Raw genomic sequence first — 15,232 nt, 5'->3', positions numbered from 1 at the left:
TGCCAATCATGGAATCACCAATCCATAACAACAATTTACAGAGGGAACACTTGCATTTTGGCACTGAACAGCAGTGGCAAAGTGCACAAAGCATCTAGACCAGCAGAAACGAACACCAACACACAGCAAAATAACAGGAGGCAAAGGCAAAAATACAGGGGAAACCTACGCCAATGATGCCAGGTCTAACATGTGTCCCCTCCTGCTGAAATGTGGGGAGAACTACCAACCCTCTTGGTAGTTCTCTTTGCTAATGGCAGAAAAATCTGGACAGACAATAAGCATTGGCGTATTCTGTACCAGGGCGGTGTTCCACCTTGAAGTCCATCCCTTATAGGGAAATGGACCACCTCAACACATTTGGGTTCTCACCCCTCATCTGCATCAACCATCTGAGGGTCCAGTGGTCGGTCTGAACGCCGAAGTGAGTCCCAAACAAGTAGATCCGGAGCTTCTTCAGTACCCACACCACAGCAAAAGACTCACGCTCAATCACACTCCACCTCTGTTCCCCGGGAAGTAACCTCCTTCTAATGAAGGCTACAAGTTGGTGTAGGCCCTCCTCATTTAGCTGCAAGAGCACAGCTCCCACCCCATCCTCTGAAGCATCTCTTTGCACTGCAAATTCCTGTGAGAAGTTGAGTGCCTTGAGCACAGGCGACATGCCCATGACAGATTTCAGGGCATCAAAAGCTTTGTGACAGGCATCAGTCCAGTCCACCTTCCTGGGCTGCTTCCTGGAAGTCATCTCAGTCAAGGGGACAACAATGGTGCCATAATCCTTGACAAATCTCCTATGTAACCTGGTGATGCCTAAAAAAGCTCTCACCTCTGTCTGGGTCTTGGGGGATTCCCAAGCAAGAATGCTGTCAATCTTTGGCTGTTTGGGTGCCACCTGGCCGTCCCCTATCTGGTGTCCCAAGTATACCACTGATCCATGCCAGATCTGTCCCTTGCTTTCCTTGATTGTGAGGACTGCCCTCTGCAGAGCCTTCAATACTTCCCAGAGGCGACGCAAGTGTTCCTTCCAAGTGGCACTGAACACTGTGATTTGATCCAGGTATGCGGCACTGAAATCCTCCAGCCCGGCCAACACCTGATTGACTAACCTCTGAAAGGTGGCAGGGGCATTCTTCAACCCAAAAGGCATCATCACCTGGTACTGGTAGTGCCCCTCTGGTGTTGAAAATGCAGATCTCTCCTTTCTCCATCAGTTAAGGCAATTTGTCAGTACCCAGACGTTAAGTCAAACGTACAGAGGCACTTGGCAGCTCCCAACCGATCTATGAGCTCTTCAGCTCTGGGGATGTGTTGCACGTCAGTCCTCATGATTAAAATGGGCCCTTGGTAGTCCACACAGAACCAGAGTTCTGGCGTGGCACTGGGGGTGGCATCCTTTGGGACGAAGACCACTGGGCTGGACCAACGTCTGTTTGTGGGCTCAATCACCCCTAGGGCCAACAGCTTGGAGACTTCCTCCTTGGTGCTAGCTTTGGCCTTGTCAGTCAACCTGTAAATGTTGTGTTTTACAGGAGGACTGTCCCCAGTATCTATATCATGAACACACCACTGAATGACACCAGGTGTCAGGGAGAACAGGGCAGCAAACTGTCCCAACAGTTGGCGGCAGTCACTCTGCTGTTCAGGAGTCAGGGCAGGGGAGACGATTACACCGTCCACTGACCCATCGTGCTCCTTAGCAGACAGGCGGTCAGGGAGAGGCTCAGTCTCCTCTTCCATTCCAACATCTGTCACCAGGAGCATGCCCACTTCTGACCTCTCCAAGTAGGGCTTAAGGCGGTTCGCTTGAAATACTGCTTTCTATACTGATTACGGGTAGCATTCTTGATTCATCTGGTTATTCGCATGGGTGATTAGACCTGGTTTCTTTAGAGATGTATGAACACATACATTATAATGACGTAATTGTTTAAGACGTTCTGTATTTATTATCATTTCTATATTGACTTTATAAGTCGATGTAATGTTTGATGTGGATATACACATAATTATGATTTTTGGCATGTGTTCCCTCTCTCTCCCATTTTTCTGATTGAATGGAAAAATTGTTCTCTCCCCTGGCATTTCATTGTAAATGGCATGCATTGCAGAATGTTTGGTGTATATTTACATATAATTGGTGGGTTTGGCATGGAATTTTCCCGTTCTTTCCCTTCCTTTTTAAGCATGATTGAATTAAAAATCGTTCTTCCTTCTCTTTAGTATTAATGAAATGGCAGACTTTCTGAGATGGATGCCGTGGTACACTTTAGAGCTCAGTCTCATTTCATAACAGGTATTCCTTCCGGGTTGTTACAGTTGACTCCCGACCGTGGGAAGAGAAATAAAAGCAACGGGTGCCGGGAGCGGCACTTGGAAAACCAAACTGCAGCCGATATGAAACATGAAGTCTTATTAAGGATGAACATTTTGCAGATGTGGTGGTCCGGGGAATCACTAGATGGAGGGGTAATTGCTTGGTACTATGTTGCCCCGCCCTGTTAGACAGAGCATTAGACGCAGAGCGCGGCGTCCATATCTTCTTATGCCACACTGTCTTTTTCATTCTCAACTGTGCGATTCAAACCACACTTTGATTGTTTTTTGGTGTTTGGGACTTTAGACATTGAGGTGGAAGCAGTTTTTTCCGATTTTACAAAAGGATTTAGGATGCTTAAATGTAAGTGTCATTTGTGATTTTTTTTGGATGATTATTATTCCAGGTTCATACACAGGACATGTCATTCCCTTATTGTGGGAAGGGGACGTGTTGCGAAGGGATTATCCCACAATTTAATTTTATAAACTCAGAGTTGGAGAGCGCTTTTTTGTATTTCACTTTGCCTTGTTAGTAATTCTGCATTGATTGCGTGATCTGAGTTTTAACTATTTTTCTAAGGGTTGGGAAATAAATAATTCAAACGGACCAATAGGGTATAAACAAATATAACTTAAAATAAAAAAATTAAAAAATGTACCTTTTCTTTTGGCATAGGAAATAAATATGGGATTATATGAACATGTCAGGTACAAACCATATCTCAATATACAATATGATGACTTATTGTGGAGAAATCCTTATTGAATGTACTGATGCAATACTGATGAATACTGTTACCATAGACACATCACCATACATGGCCTAAAGTTGAGGAGAATGCTGTTGATACCTTCAGTTGTACTCATATGTACCTCCACTTTGGGTAGGACTGAAATACTTAAATGAAATTTGTTGTTTCCTTTGTCTCTTCTTTCCTGTTTTGGGAGTTTTTGCAATTTTGATGTACCTCTTCGGATGAGATGTATATAGTGTTTGTCCATTAATGTCCGTACTGAGTTTTTTTAAATGTTTGTTGTTTCCTTTGTTTTTGTATTGTGAAAATGTTGTATAGTTATTATTTGATCGTTAGAATTTGGATCTGACCTTATTTTATGTGCCAGCCTATGCAATAAGGGGTATTTCTGGGACAAGAATTTTGTACAAGCAACCCCAATTTTAAATGTCAGTATCTGTCTATATGTCATTATATGTAGTAGTCATAGGTAATGTTTTTGATTTTTGCGGATGTCTTGTAAGTAACCCTGGGCGTAGTAGCGCTACGCGTAGCTACGTGAAGTGCACTTCGTTCTACGCAAGCTACACGTAGCTAAGCGAACTGCGTAGCACACTGTGCAAAATGCTGTTCGCACTGATTGCACAGTGCCGGATGCTTATCCGCACTGTGCAATCCGTGCAAACAGCATCTTGCACAGTGCAAGCGGTCGTTTTCTGCCGCTCAAGTAGATTTGTACTCGAGCGGCAGCTTTCTCAACACGGACTGGTAGTTTCTCATCGTGAGTGGTCGCGAGCATACGCGACCACTCGCAATAAGAAACCTGACCTCCCCGCGTTGGGAATCTTGCCAAGAGGTTTATTTTCCACGCTCGCAATCGGCAACTTGATGTTGCCCAGGCCTACTTGTAATATTTGGTTGAATATTGTGTTTATGTTTTGTTTTATGTGATTGATTTCAGCCCTGATAAAGTTCCAGGTAATGGAACGAAACGTTTTGGCTTGATTTTAACATTTTCTATTTTGGAGAAAAAGAATAAAGGAGATATTTTGAAACTTATATTGGAATTTGACTTTTTTCTGGTGCGCCTTCTATTTTTTCACAAGTTCTCCGATCTGCTGGACAGTGGCACCAAACAGCGGCAGGTGCTGGTGCTGGGAGAATAGTGCACAGGACATTAGGATTGGTGATTTGGATGCAAACTATATAGTCAGCAAAATAACCGGAGGCAAAGGTAAAAAACAGGGGAAACCCATGCCAGTGATGCCAGGTTTAACATGCAGTCAGACCGGCAAACATGTAGTAGAGCCCTAAATGTTAATAGTGTAGAATATATGCAATATATGTAGGTAGTTTGCAACTACAGAAATCCTGAATTGTTGCACCCCTGAGAGAAGTTGTCCATTTGTCTCTTTTTTCTTTTCATAGGATAGGTTGAAGGCTACCTGATAAAGCAAAGTAATAACGGTATCCTTCAATGGCATTGATGTTCTTTGCACCTCCATTTAGGAAGGTCATGTAGAAGTTTCACCATGCACCATTAAAAAGTGGTAATCTGCTAGAACCCAACTAGTTAGACAGCCAACCTATGTATCTTCAAAGCAGCTTAGTAATGGTGCTAATCTCCCATTGTTAGCAAAATGCTACCTTTGAATAATTCCCATGAAATGTTCATCAACTTGACAGAAGCTGCAAAGACTAAGGGATATCGTTTTTTTTGTTAAAATTTGAAACAGAAATATACTAACTGATATGTAGTTTAGAAAGTGAGAACATTTTTGCTAAATTAAAAATAATGCTGAAGTTATGTGTGTTTAGGTTAGCATGACTAGTCCGAAGCCATCTTGCACTGATATCTGTTATTATGTTATTGTATGTTTATTTGTATAGGCCACTAAATGCCCACAAGGGTACCCAGACATTTGGGCAAGGTGTCTAGGTGTGTAGCCCCAAGGTGCTTATATGAAGAGCCAGGTCTATACCTTCGTGCGGAACTCAATAAGTGAGGAGGTGGCTCTGTTGTGGTGAGGGAAGTAGTTCCATGTATTGGATGTGATGTAGGACAATGAGCGACCTCCAGTTTTGCTTTTGTGGATGTGGGGAATATGTGTGAGTGAGAGAGAGGCAGAGCATAGGTGTCAGGTCGGTTGGTGTAAATTATATGCAGCTGTTCAAGTATTCATATTCTGTGTTGTGTAGGGGGATGAATGTGTGCGTGAGAAGTTTGAATTGGCTGGTCTTATGAATGGATAGTCAGTGAAGCTTCTTGTGGTGCTGTGTGATGTACGTGTGGTATGGGAGGTCAAGTATGAGTCTTGCGGCTACATTCTGAATGGTCTGGAGTCAGTGTTGGAGCTGAGGTTCAGGCAGTTGGTTCGGATCCAGTCTGCTATCATGGACATGTGGTTGGTGAAGTTGGTTCTGGTGGTGTTTGTCCATCAGGGAGAGGATCAGTTGGGTGTCTTTGGTGCAGAAGATGATGGTGATATCCTGTGATCCGATGATGTTGGTGAGCGGTGTCACATATATGTTAAAAAGAGTGGGGATGAGGGACGATCACCATGTGACACTGCATATCAGTATCTTGGTCTCTTATGTGAAGGGTGGGAGCCTGACTTTTTGGGGGTTTTCCTGTGAGGAAGGAACAGATCCATTGGAGAATGGATCCTTGTATGCCAATCTTGTGGAGTTTTCTGATGAGGGTTTTGTGGGAGACACTGTCAAAGGCCGTGGAGAGGCCGAGCAGGATGATGGCTGCTGTTTCTCCTTGGTCCAGGATGTTTCAAATTCGAATTAGATGATGGTGAAGTTCAAGGTGGGTTGTGAGTTGCTTGTTAATGGCCTTCTCAATCGCTCTGACTGGATAGGGAAGCAGGGAGATGGGTCAGAAGTTGCTCTGTTGATTTAGGTCAGCTGTGGGCTTCTTGAGGTGAGCGAGGATTTCTGAAAGTTTCCATTCATCTGGGAAATTAGTGGACATGGATGAGGTGTTGATTATGTGGGTCCGGCTGGTGGTGATTGTTGATGTTCCCAGCGTGTAAATGTGGTGGGGGCATGGGTCCATAGGGGCCCCTGAGTAGATGGTCTGCATGATTATGGCTATGTTTTTTTCTGGTGAGGATTGTCCATTTGGTCAGGTGGCTGTCCTGGTTGGAGGTGGGAAGGGTTAGCAATGCGTCTTGGTTGGTGATGGGAGTTCTCTTGGGTTGGGATTGTGTGCAGAGTTGCTGTAAATATTTGTGATTTTGCTGTGGAAGAAGTTGGATTGGTTGTCACAGAGTTCTTGGGAGGCAGCTATTTTGATAGTGGATGTGGGCAATTAGAAATCCTTGAAGATTTAGAAGATCTCCTTGCAGCTGTTGGAGCTTCCTTCTATGCAGTCCTCTAGTGCTTTTTCTTTGGTGTCTCTAATTTGCTGGTGTTAGCATCTGTGTTCAGCCGTATAGATAGTTCTGTTGGTGGTTTTGTGGCTTCCTCTCTATTTCCTTTCTAGCTGTTTACAGTGCCATTTTGTGTCTCTGAGTTCTTCTGTGTACCAGCGGGCCTGCTTGTTTGATTTACTATGTTGGTTGGGATTGATGGGTGTGATGGAGTCTGTACAGTTCTTGAAGTTTTTGATGTCCTTGTCGAGGTTGTCTGTGCGGTTAGGCTGATCAGTACTGAGGGTGCTGAGCCGGTTTTCTTCTATGATTTTGCCCCAGTTGCAGCCTGAATTGCTGAACCTAGTAGGGTTTTGACTTGAGGTGTGTTCATTTGGAAGTAGATGGTGGAGTGGTTGGTCCATGTGAGCTGTGTGGTGGAGTTGTATTTGATGCTGTAGCTTGTGGTGAAGATGGGGTTCAGTGTGTCCTGCGATGTGTGTTCCTATTTGCAGAACACAATGTAAATGTGTGTTTTATGTGAATGACCCTTCTCCATGTGCATCTATTTCTGTTCCAATTCATGAGATCAGTGAAATAGAGGCCTGGCCCATCGTTTGTTTTTAATAAATTGTATGAAGGTATGCTCCTTGTCAGGAAGCCATGCTCAAGATGTTCCTGTCTTTTTAATTCACAAGGTTCTTTGCACAAGTCTTCCTAGAGTTCATTTACTGTCCAGAGTATTTCTGTATTATATACATTTCCTATGTACACCTCATCCACTCTCATCATGAGGTAAAGTAGTTGTTTCTAGATGTATCTTTTTGAACGTATCTTATACATCTGAATGCTTATTTGTTTAATGTCATGAGATATTGCTAATCCAACCGTGACAGACCATTAGAAGTAACTAAATGTGTGTGAATTTTCTGTCATAACTCCTAGAAAAGATTATGATGCCTATTAGGATGGCGGACGGACCTGCGTCCGTTCCCCATCCCCGAGGTGGAGGGAACGTCCGCAGGGGCTGCGGCGTTCCCTCCAGTGCAATTAGGATGTGACCGCCACCCTGGCGGTCACATCCTCTGTATTTAACATTGCGCGGGTGCTGCTTTAAGCAGCACCCACTGCAAGGTTAAATATGCATGCTTTGCATTTGCATGCACAAAGCGGCAGGCACCGCGCGGTGCCTGCCGCTTTGTGCATGCAAATGCAGGGGGGTACCTTAGGTACCCCCCATATGCACCCCCCACCCCCCCTTCACCCTGGAGGCCCGCAACAGGCCCCCAAAGAAAAGACCGTATGCCTTTCCATGGCAGAAAAGCCGCCGCGGAAAGGCATGTGTTCTGCCCCATCCTAATATGGCTGGCGGTGTCTGATAGACACCGCCACCATATTAGAGCTTTTCCGCCGCGGTCGGAAGGCGACCGCGGCGGAAAAGCGGCGGACGGTCTTGCCGTCCGCCGATGACCCCCCAGCCATTCTAATCTGGCGGGGGGTCTTTGGAGGCACTGCAGCGGTGAATCCGCATCCTCCGGGCCGGCGGTGGCTTCCGCTGGCCCGGAGGATGCGGATTCACGGCAATCCTAATCGGCCCCTATGTTTTTGATATGTGCCAGACTTTCCTTAGCTTTTAAAATGAACAGACTATGAGTAAGTCTATTTATTTACTTTAGGCTTTTCTTTGGAGGTAGATTCTATGCCAGTCCTCTTGTTAAACCATAACCACACGCTCTGACTGCTTGGTGCTTTGTAGATAGACCATATTTTGATTAGGGGTGGATAGTAACCTCCACTCCATGGGCAGATTGGAGAGTTTTGCCACTCGGTGCTCCACTTGGCAAGAATAGGGGTCCTTGGCCCCCAATGACCCTCAGCAGGTAAGGGGACTGCATCCCTCACATAGAACTACAGAGTGGAAAAGAGCCAGAGGGGAATTAGTTTATAGACCTATTGGCATCTTGTCCCCCAACTATACAGTTAAACACACGAAAGATGCCACAGGTCTCTGTAAGATCCAGAAGCAATGTAGAACCTATAGAGTATTCCACAAGGGTGACTGGAATAACAAGATTGATAGAGAACAGGAGAGATACAGAGGATAGAAAATATTGAAATACAGTCCAGACTAGGAACTTGATTAAGAATAAAAAGTACCCATCAGCCCACTCACTAGTGGAACTTCGTCATCTGGGATTTCATGTTTGAAAATTGGTGTCCAAAAAGCCCTTCCTCATGGAGAAATTGAGGCTAGCTTGGGACCCAATGGTTGAACCCTCAACCGGAGGAGATGACAGAGTTGGAGGCTGATAGGGCTTAGTTGCAGTGCTCAAAGAAAGTATAGAAGAATATGTGAAACAGAAAGGATAATGATCCAAGTGATTTAAAAATGCCTATCTTGATGTCAAAGAGGAAACTTTATTGGGTCTGCCCATCAAGATGGTATGATTAAAAAACAGAGTGATAGTAGCAGAAAAAATAGTTTGCTATTTACCATAGATGTTATCTGGTCAACATGTTTCAGCCTTTATAGGCTTTCGTCAGGACCTATGAATCACTACTGCAACACTTACTTTTTGTGCTGTGAAAGACAAACTACAGACATTCTCATGGGTGGTGTATCATCTCCTGTCAAAAGATATATAAAAGAACACAAAACGAACCACACAGCAAAAAGTTATGGTCATTGTAGCAATTATCATATGTATATACATTGATTTATACAATGTGTTCTTATTTGCAACTTACCCCAATTTTAGGGATGAAGAACCTCACCTCACCTGGCGACGGCTCAGGCTAAAGGAGGCCACGCACTAGAAAAGATTATTTAAAATAATGTGTTTCAGTTCATCTTGTTAATTGGATCAAAATATCCAAATTTATTCCAGAGTAGATACAGGTAGGCAACATAGGCAGCCGTAGGAAGGATGACGTTTATTTTAAGAGATACATCATTCCAACATCATCTTTGTCTGGTCAAGTAACATTGGTAAAAATGTTGATGAAAATGTGTCTCTAGCCTACTAATAAAGATATGGGTAACACGTTTTACCCTCAGTGCGTTCTTTTCAGTTGTAAGCCTGTGCAGACTAAATCTGTACACCTTTAAGTAAATCAAACCCTCCCAAAGTGAGCTAGTTAGGATCTGAGGGACCAACACAGTCGAGCGCTATCATCGCTATGGATGATGCACTCCTCGTATTTCACGTTCGATTTAACAGTTCAAAAAGGAGTAGACAGGACAAAGTGAATCTCGCAGCTTGCAGCGCTCCTACCTCTCCGTCGTTACCTCGTGCTTGTTCTGAGCCGAGGGGGAGGTGATGACCCAGTGCGGTGCGCGAGACTAAAAAGTAAACTAGCGGACCTAAGAGAGACTCGCCTTTTCTCGCGTCTTGATAGGTTCTGCGTGTCGTTCTCACGTAGACCAATCCTTTGCCTTAAACTGGAGAGCGCCGTATGCTAATATTAAGCCGCGTGCTGCTTCCTGTTTAACCTGGCAGTTTACATTGAGCGGACCGCTCTGAGAACAGAGACCGGCCCGAACCTGATTGGTCCTTATGTTCAGACCGGAAATATAAGAAACCGCCAATGACCTCTCGCCCATAGATGTGTAATGTTCACTGTGGCTGGACGTTTATCTGTATATTGATTGACTATGTCGTTCGTGTACTCTGTGTGAAAGGGAATGGGATGCCGCAGAGCAGCTGCCAAATGTTTCGTTTAATTCTTAATTTATTATTACCCTCTGCAGATAATTGCAGCCGTCTCGTCTATTTTTGAGATACCGTTTGCTCATAGTGTGGCATGTGCTCTGTGTTTAAAGACCCAGGGTGACATAAGTGTACCACAGTGGCCGACTATTCTGAGAAACAGAGCACGGTCCATTGCTGGTTGGTCTAGCAAATATGTGAAAAACCCTAAATGACTCATCGACATTAAGAATGAAGAGGCTTCACTCACTTTGAGGCAACGCAGGTGCCTTTGCAGGCATTTATCTTGATCATCCCCAAAGCACTGGTTAATACTGCAACCGGCAGATTCACAGCTGTAACCACGGAATATCGTCGTTCAATCCCTCTGAGTCACATTTTAATTTGTAAACCCATCTCTGTTCTTTTCTTAATAAGAAATGGGAAACATCTGTAACATGCTGGGGTATGTAAGGTTGTTCTAACACCACCCATTGCAACTCATCTGCCTGGTGTTTGGCAGTGAGGAAATGGGAAGTGAGACGGGTCGCTTGTTTATTGCGCCTGATCGTGCTCTTGTGTTCCTGTATGCGTAACTTGATCTTCCTTGTCGTCATCCCTATGTATCTCAGACTACATGGGCATGTGATTAAATAGATAACTCTCTCACTGTTACAGTTGGTGTGGCGTTTTAGTACCCATGGTCGAGTTGTACCAATGTCTACATTTAGAGTTCTTTTCGTCTGTGGACACACTGAACAGTTCCCGCAGGGGTAGTGTCCCTGAACTGGAGGGAGATTCCACAGAGTGGGGATGAGTTCCTCAGTGGTTTGTCGTGGTCTTGTGTGGACCAGTTCAGCCTTGAGGTTACTTCCTCTTTTGAACGAGAAAAGTGGCAAAGGGATGTTTTCTCCGGTGCTGTTCAGAATACGCCATCTTTGTCTTATTATTTTCTGGATCTTGGAAGAGGAGGTGTTGAAGGTGGTCACACATGCCAGTCTCTCCAGAGGCGGTTTGCTGACCGGGGGTTCACAGCAAGACGGCACTCCCGTTTCTGGACCTCCTGATTTTTCCTAAAGATGGGCATTTAGCAAGCTCGCTGTACCGCAAACCCATGGCACGCAACTCGCTGTTGAGATTCGACAGCCATCACCCCCGCTCTCTCCGAGAGAATCTTCCGTTTGGCCAGTTCCTGAGGGTTCGCAGGAATTGCTCAGAGAAAACGGATTTCCATTCCGAAGCGAAAGATCTATCAATGAAATTGCAAACACGGAGATATCCAGGCACGCTGATCAGAAAATCTCGAAAACGGGCTGAAAACAACCATCGGGAGGCACTTCTAGCACCCCCACACAAGACCACGACAAACCACTGAGGAACTCATCCCCACTCTGTGGAATCTCCCTCCAGTTCAGGGACACTACCCCTGCGGGAACTGTTCAGTGTGTCCACAGACGAAAAGAACTCTAAATGTAGACATTGGTACAACTCGACCATGGGTACTAAAACGCCACACCAACTGTAACAGTGAGAGAGTTATCTATTTAATCACATGCCCATGTAGTCTGAGATACATAGGGATGACGACAAGGAAGATCAAGTTACGCATACAGGAACAGAAGAGCACGATCAGGCGCAATAAACAAGCGACCCGTCTCACTTCCCATTTCCTCACTGCCAAACACCAGGCAGATGAGTTGCAATGGGTGGTGTTCGAACAACCTTACATACCCCAGCATGTTACAGATGTTTCCCATTTCTTATTAAGAAAAGAACAGAGATGGGTTTACAAATTAAAATGTGACTCAGAGGGATTGAACGACGATATTCCGTGGTTACAGCTGTGAATCTGCCGGTTGCAGTATTAACCAGTGCTTTGGGGATGATCAAGATAAATGCCTGCAAAGGCACCTGCGTTGCCTCAAAGTGAGTGAAGCCTCTTCATTCTTAATGTCGATGAGTCATTTAGGGTTTTTCACATATTTGCTAAACCAACCAGCAATGGACCGTGCTCTGTTTCTCAGAATAGTCGGCCAGTGTGGTACACTTATGTCACCCTGGGTCTTTAAACACAGAGCACATGCCACACTATGAGCAAACGGTATCTCAAAAATAGACGAGACAACTGCAATTATCTGCAGAGGGTAATAATAAATTAAGAATTAAACGAAACATTTGGCAGCTGCTCTGCGGCATCCCATTCCCTTTCACACAGAGTACACGAACGACATAGTCAATCAATATACAGATAAACGTCCAGCCACAGTGAACATTACACATCTATGGGCGAGAGGTCATTGGCGGTTTCTTATATTTCCGGTATGAACATAAGGACCAATCAGGTTCGGGCCGGTCTCTGTTCTCAGAGCGGTCCGCTCAATGTAAACTGCCAGGTTAAACAGGAAGCAGCACGCGGCTTAACATTAGCATACGGCGCTCTCCAGTTTAAGGCAAAGGATTGGTCTACGTGAGAACGACACGCAGAACCTATCAAGACGCGAGAAAAGGCGAGTCTCTCTTAGGTCCGCTAGTTTACTTTTTAGTCTCGCGCACCGCACTGGGTCATCACCTCCCCCTCAGCTCAGAACAAGCACGAGGTAACGGCGGAGAGGTAGGTGCGCTGCAAGCTGCGAGATTCACTTTGTCCTGTCTACTCCTTTTTGAACTGTTAAATCGAACGTGAAATACGAGGAGTGCATCATCCATAGCGATGATAGCGCTTGACTGTGTTGGTCCCTCAGATCCTAACTAGCTCACTTTGGGAGGGTTTGATTTACTTAAAGGTGTACAGATTTAGTCTGCACAGGCTTACAACTGAAAAGAACGCACTGAGGGTAAAACGTGTTACCCATATCTTTATTAGTAGGCTAGAGACACATTTTCATCAACATTTTTACCAATGTTACTTGACCAGACATAGATGATGTTGGAATGATGTATCTCTTAAAATAAACGTCATCCTTCCTACGGCTGCCTATGTTGCCTACCTGTATCTACTCTGGAATAAATTTGGATATTTTGATCCAATTTACAAGATGAACTGAAACACATTATTTTAAATAATCTTTTCTAGTGCGTGGCCTCCTTTAGCCTGAGCCGTCGCCAGGTGAGGTGAGGTTTTTCATCCCTAAAATTGGGGTAAGTTGCAAATAAGAACACATTGTATAAATCAATGTATATACATATGATAATTGCTACAATGACCATAACTTTTTGCTGTGTGGTTCGTTTTGTGTTCTTTTATATATCTTTTGACAGGAGATGATACACCACCCATGAGAATGTCTGTAGTTTGTCTTTCACAGCACAAAAAGTAAGTGTTGCAGTAGTGATTCATAGGTCCTGACGAAAGCCTATAAAGGCTGAAACATGTTGACCAGATAACATCTATGGTAAATAGCAAACTATTTTTTCTGCTACTATCACTCTGTTTTTTAATCATACCATCTTGATGGGCAGACCCAATAAAGTTTCCTCTTTGACATCAAGATAGGCATTTTTAAATCACTTGGATCATTATCCTTTCTGTTTCACATATTCTTCTATACTTTCTTTGAGCACTGCAACTAAGCCCTATCAGCCTCCAACTCTGTCATCTCCACCGGTTGAGGGTTCAACCATTGGGTCCCAAGCTAGCCTCAATTTCTCCATGAGGAAGGGCTTTTTGGACACCAATTTTCAAACATGAAATCCCAGATGACGAAGTTCCACTAGTGAGTGGGCTGATGGGTACTTTTTATTCTTAATCAAGTTCCTAGTCTGGACTGTATTTCAATATTTTCTATCCTCTGTATCTCTCCTGTTCTCTATCAATCTTGTTATTCCAGTCACCCTTGTGGAATACTCTATAGGTTCTACATCGCTTCTGGATCTTACAGAGACCTGTGGCATCTTTCGTGTGTTTGACTGCATCCCTCAACCAGTTGTGCACTAGGAGGCCCCTTTGTAGAGTGGTTGAGAAATGGGGCAGAGCCTCTGATGACCTCTCAACAATCCCGCTATGGGGGACTTACTTGTGACACCAATAGGGGTTCTTGGCCCCCAATGGCCCTCAGCAGCCAACCAGTAGTATGCTAGGAGGCCCCTTTGTAGAGTGGTTGATAAAGGGGGCAGGCCTCTGATGACATCTCAGCAATTCTGCTTTGGGGGACTTACTTGTCGTAACAATTGGGGTTCTTGGCCCCCAACTACCCTCAGCAGTCAAGGAGACTTCATCCTTCAACCACTAGTGCAACAGGAAGCCCCTTTGCAGAGTGGTTGAGAAAGGGGGCAGGCCTTTGACGAAGTCTCAGCAATCCTGTTGTTAGGGACTCACAAGTAGCAACAATAGGGTTTCTTGTCCTCCAACGACCCTCAGCAGCCAAAGGGCCTTTATCCCCTAACCAGTAAAGAGACAGGAGGCCACTTTGCAGAGTGGCAGCAATCCCGCTGTGGGGGACTCACTTTTAGCAACAATAGGGGTTCCTGGCACCAAACGACCCTCTGGGGTCCTTGGCCCCCAACGACCCTCAGCAGCCGAGGGCACTTCATCCCACAACCAGTAGTGTGCTTGGAGACCCCTTTGAAGAGTGTTTGAGAAACAGATTGGGGCCTCCAATGACATCCCATTGTTGGGGACTTACTTGTGGTAACAATAGGGGTTCTTAACCCCCTATGACCCTCAGTAGCCAAGGGGACTTTATTAGGATTGGGCACTACTCCATGGAACTCTGTGGAATTTGGGAGAGTTTTTTTACATCTCTGTGGAATTCCGTGGAGTGAAACTTTGCGAGCTCCACCCAGGCCTAATTTAAATCCTCTTTAGCTATGATTTACTGTTGAAACTGTGGTTGCTAATTTCATAACCAATTTTGCCTTCTGAATTGATTTTGAAAAAACGGATAAGCTTTACCAAGAATCCTATCCTGTCTTTTTGTATTTTATTTGAATTGGCTTTGGACTTATGACTGCTCACAAGCAGCCGCGGCCGGTAGTGGGAGTACCGGCAGGGCGGTGACGTGGGGAAGGGGAGGAGCAGGGTGGGGGGGACTAGTAATGTATGGATTACGGATCTTAACATGTAAGTAAACATACAAATAAATAAAACAAATTTTGTTGCGTGCACTGCATCCCATTTGGTGATGCAGTGCGC

This window comes from Lissotriton helveticus, chromosome 3_1 (genome assembly GCF_964261635.1).
Source record: "Lissotriton helveticus chromosome 3_1, aLisHel1.1, whole genome shotgun sequence".
Taxonomy (NCBI): Eukaryota; Metazoa; Chordata; class Amphibia; order Caudata; family Salamandridae; genus Lissotriton; species Lissotriton helveticus.
The sequence above is the reverse complement of the archived record's forward strand: the minus strand, read 5'-3'. Positions refer to the sequence as shown.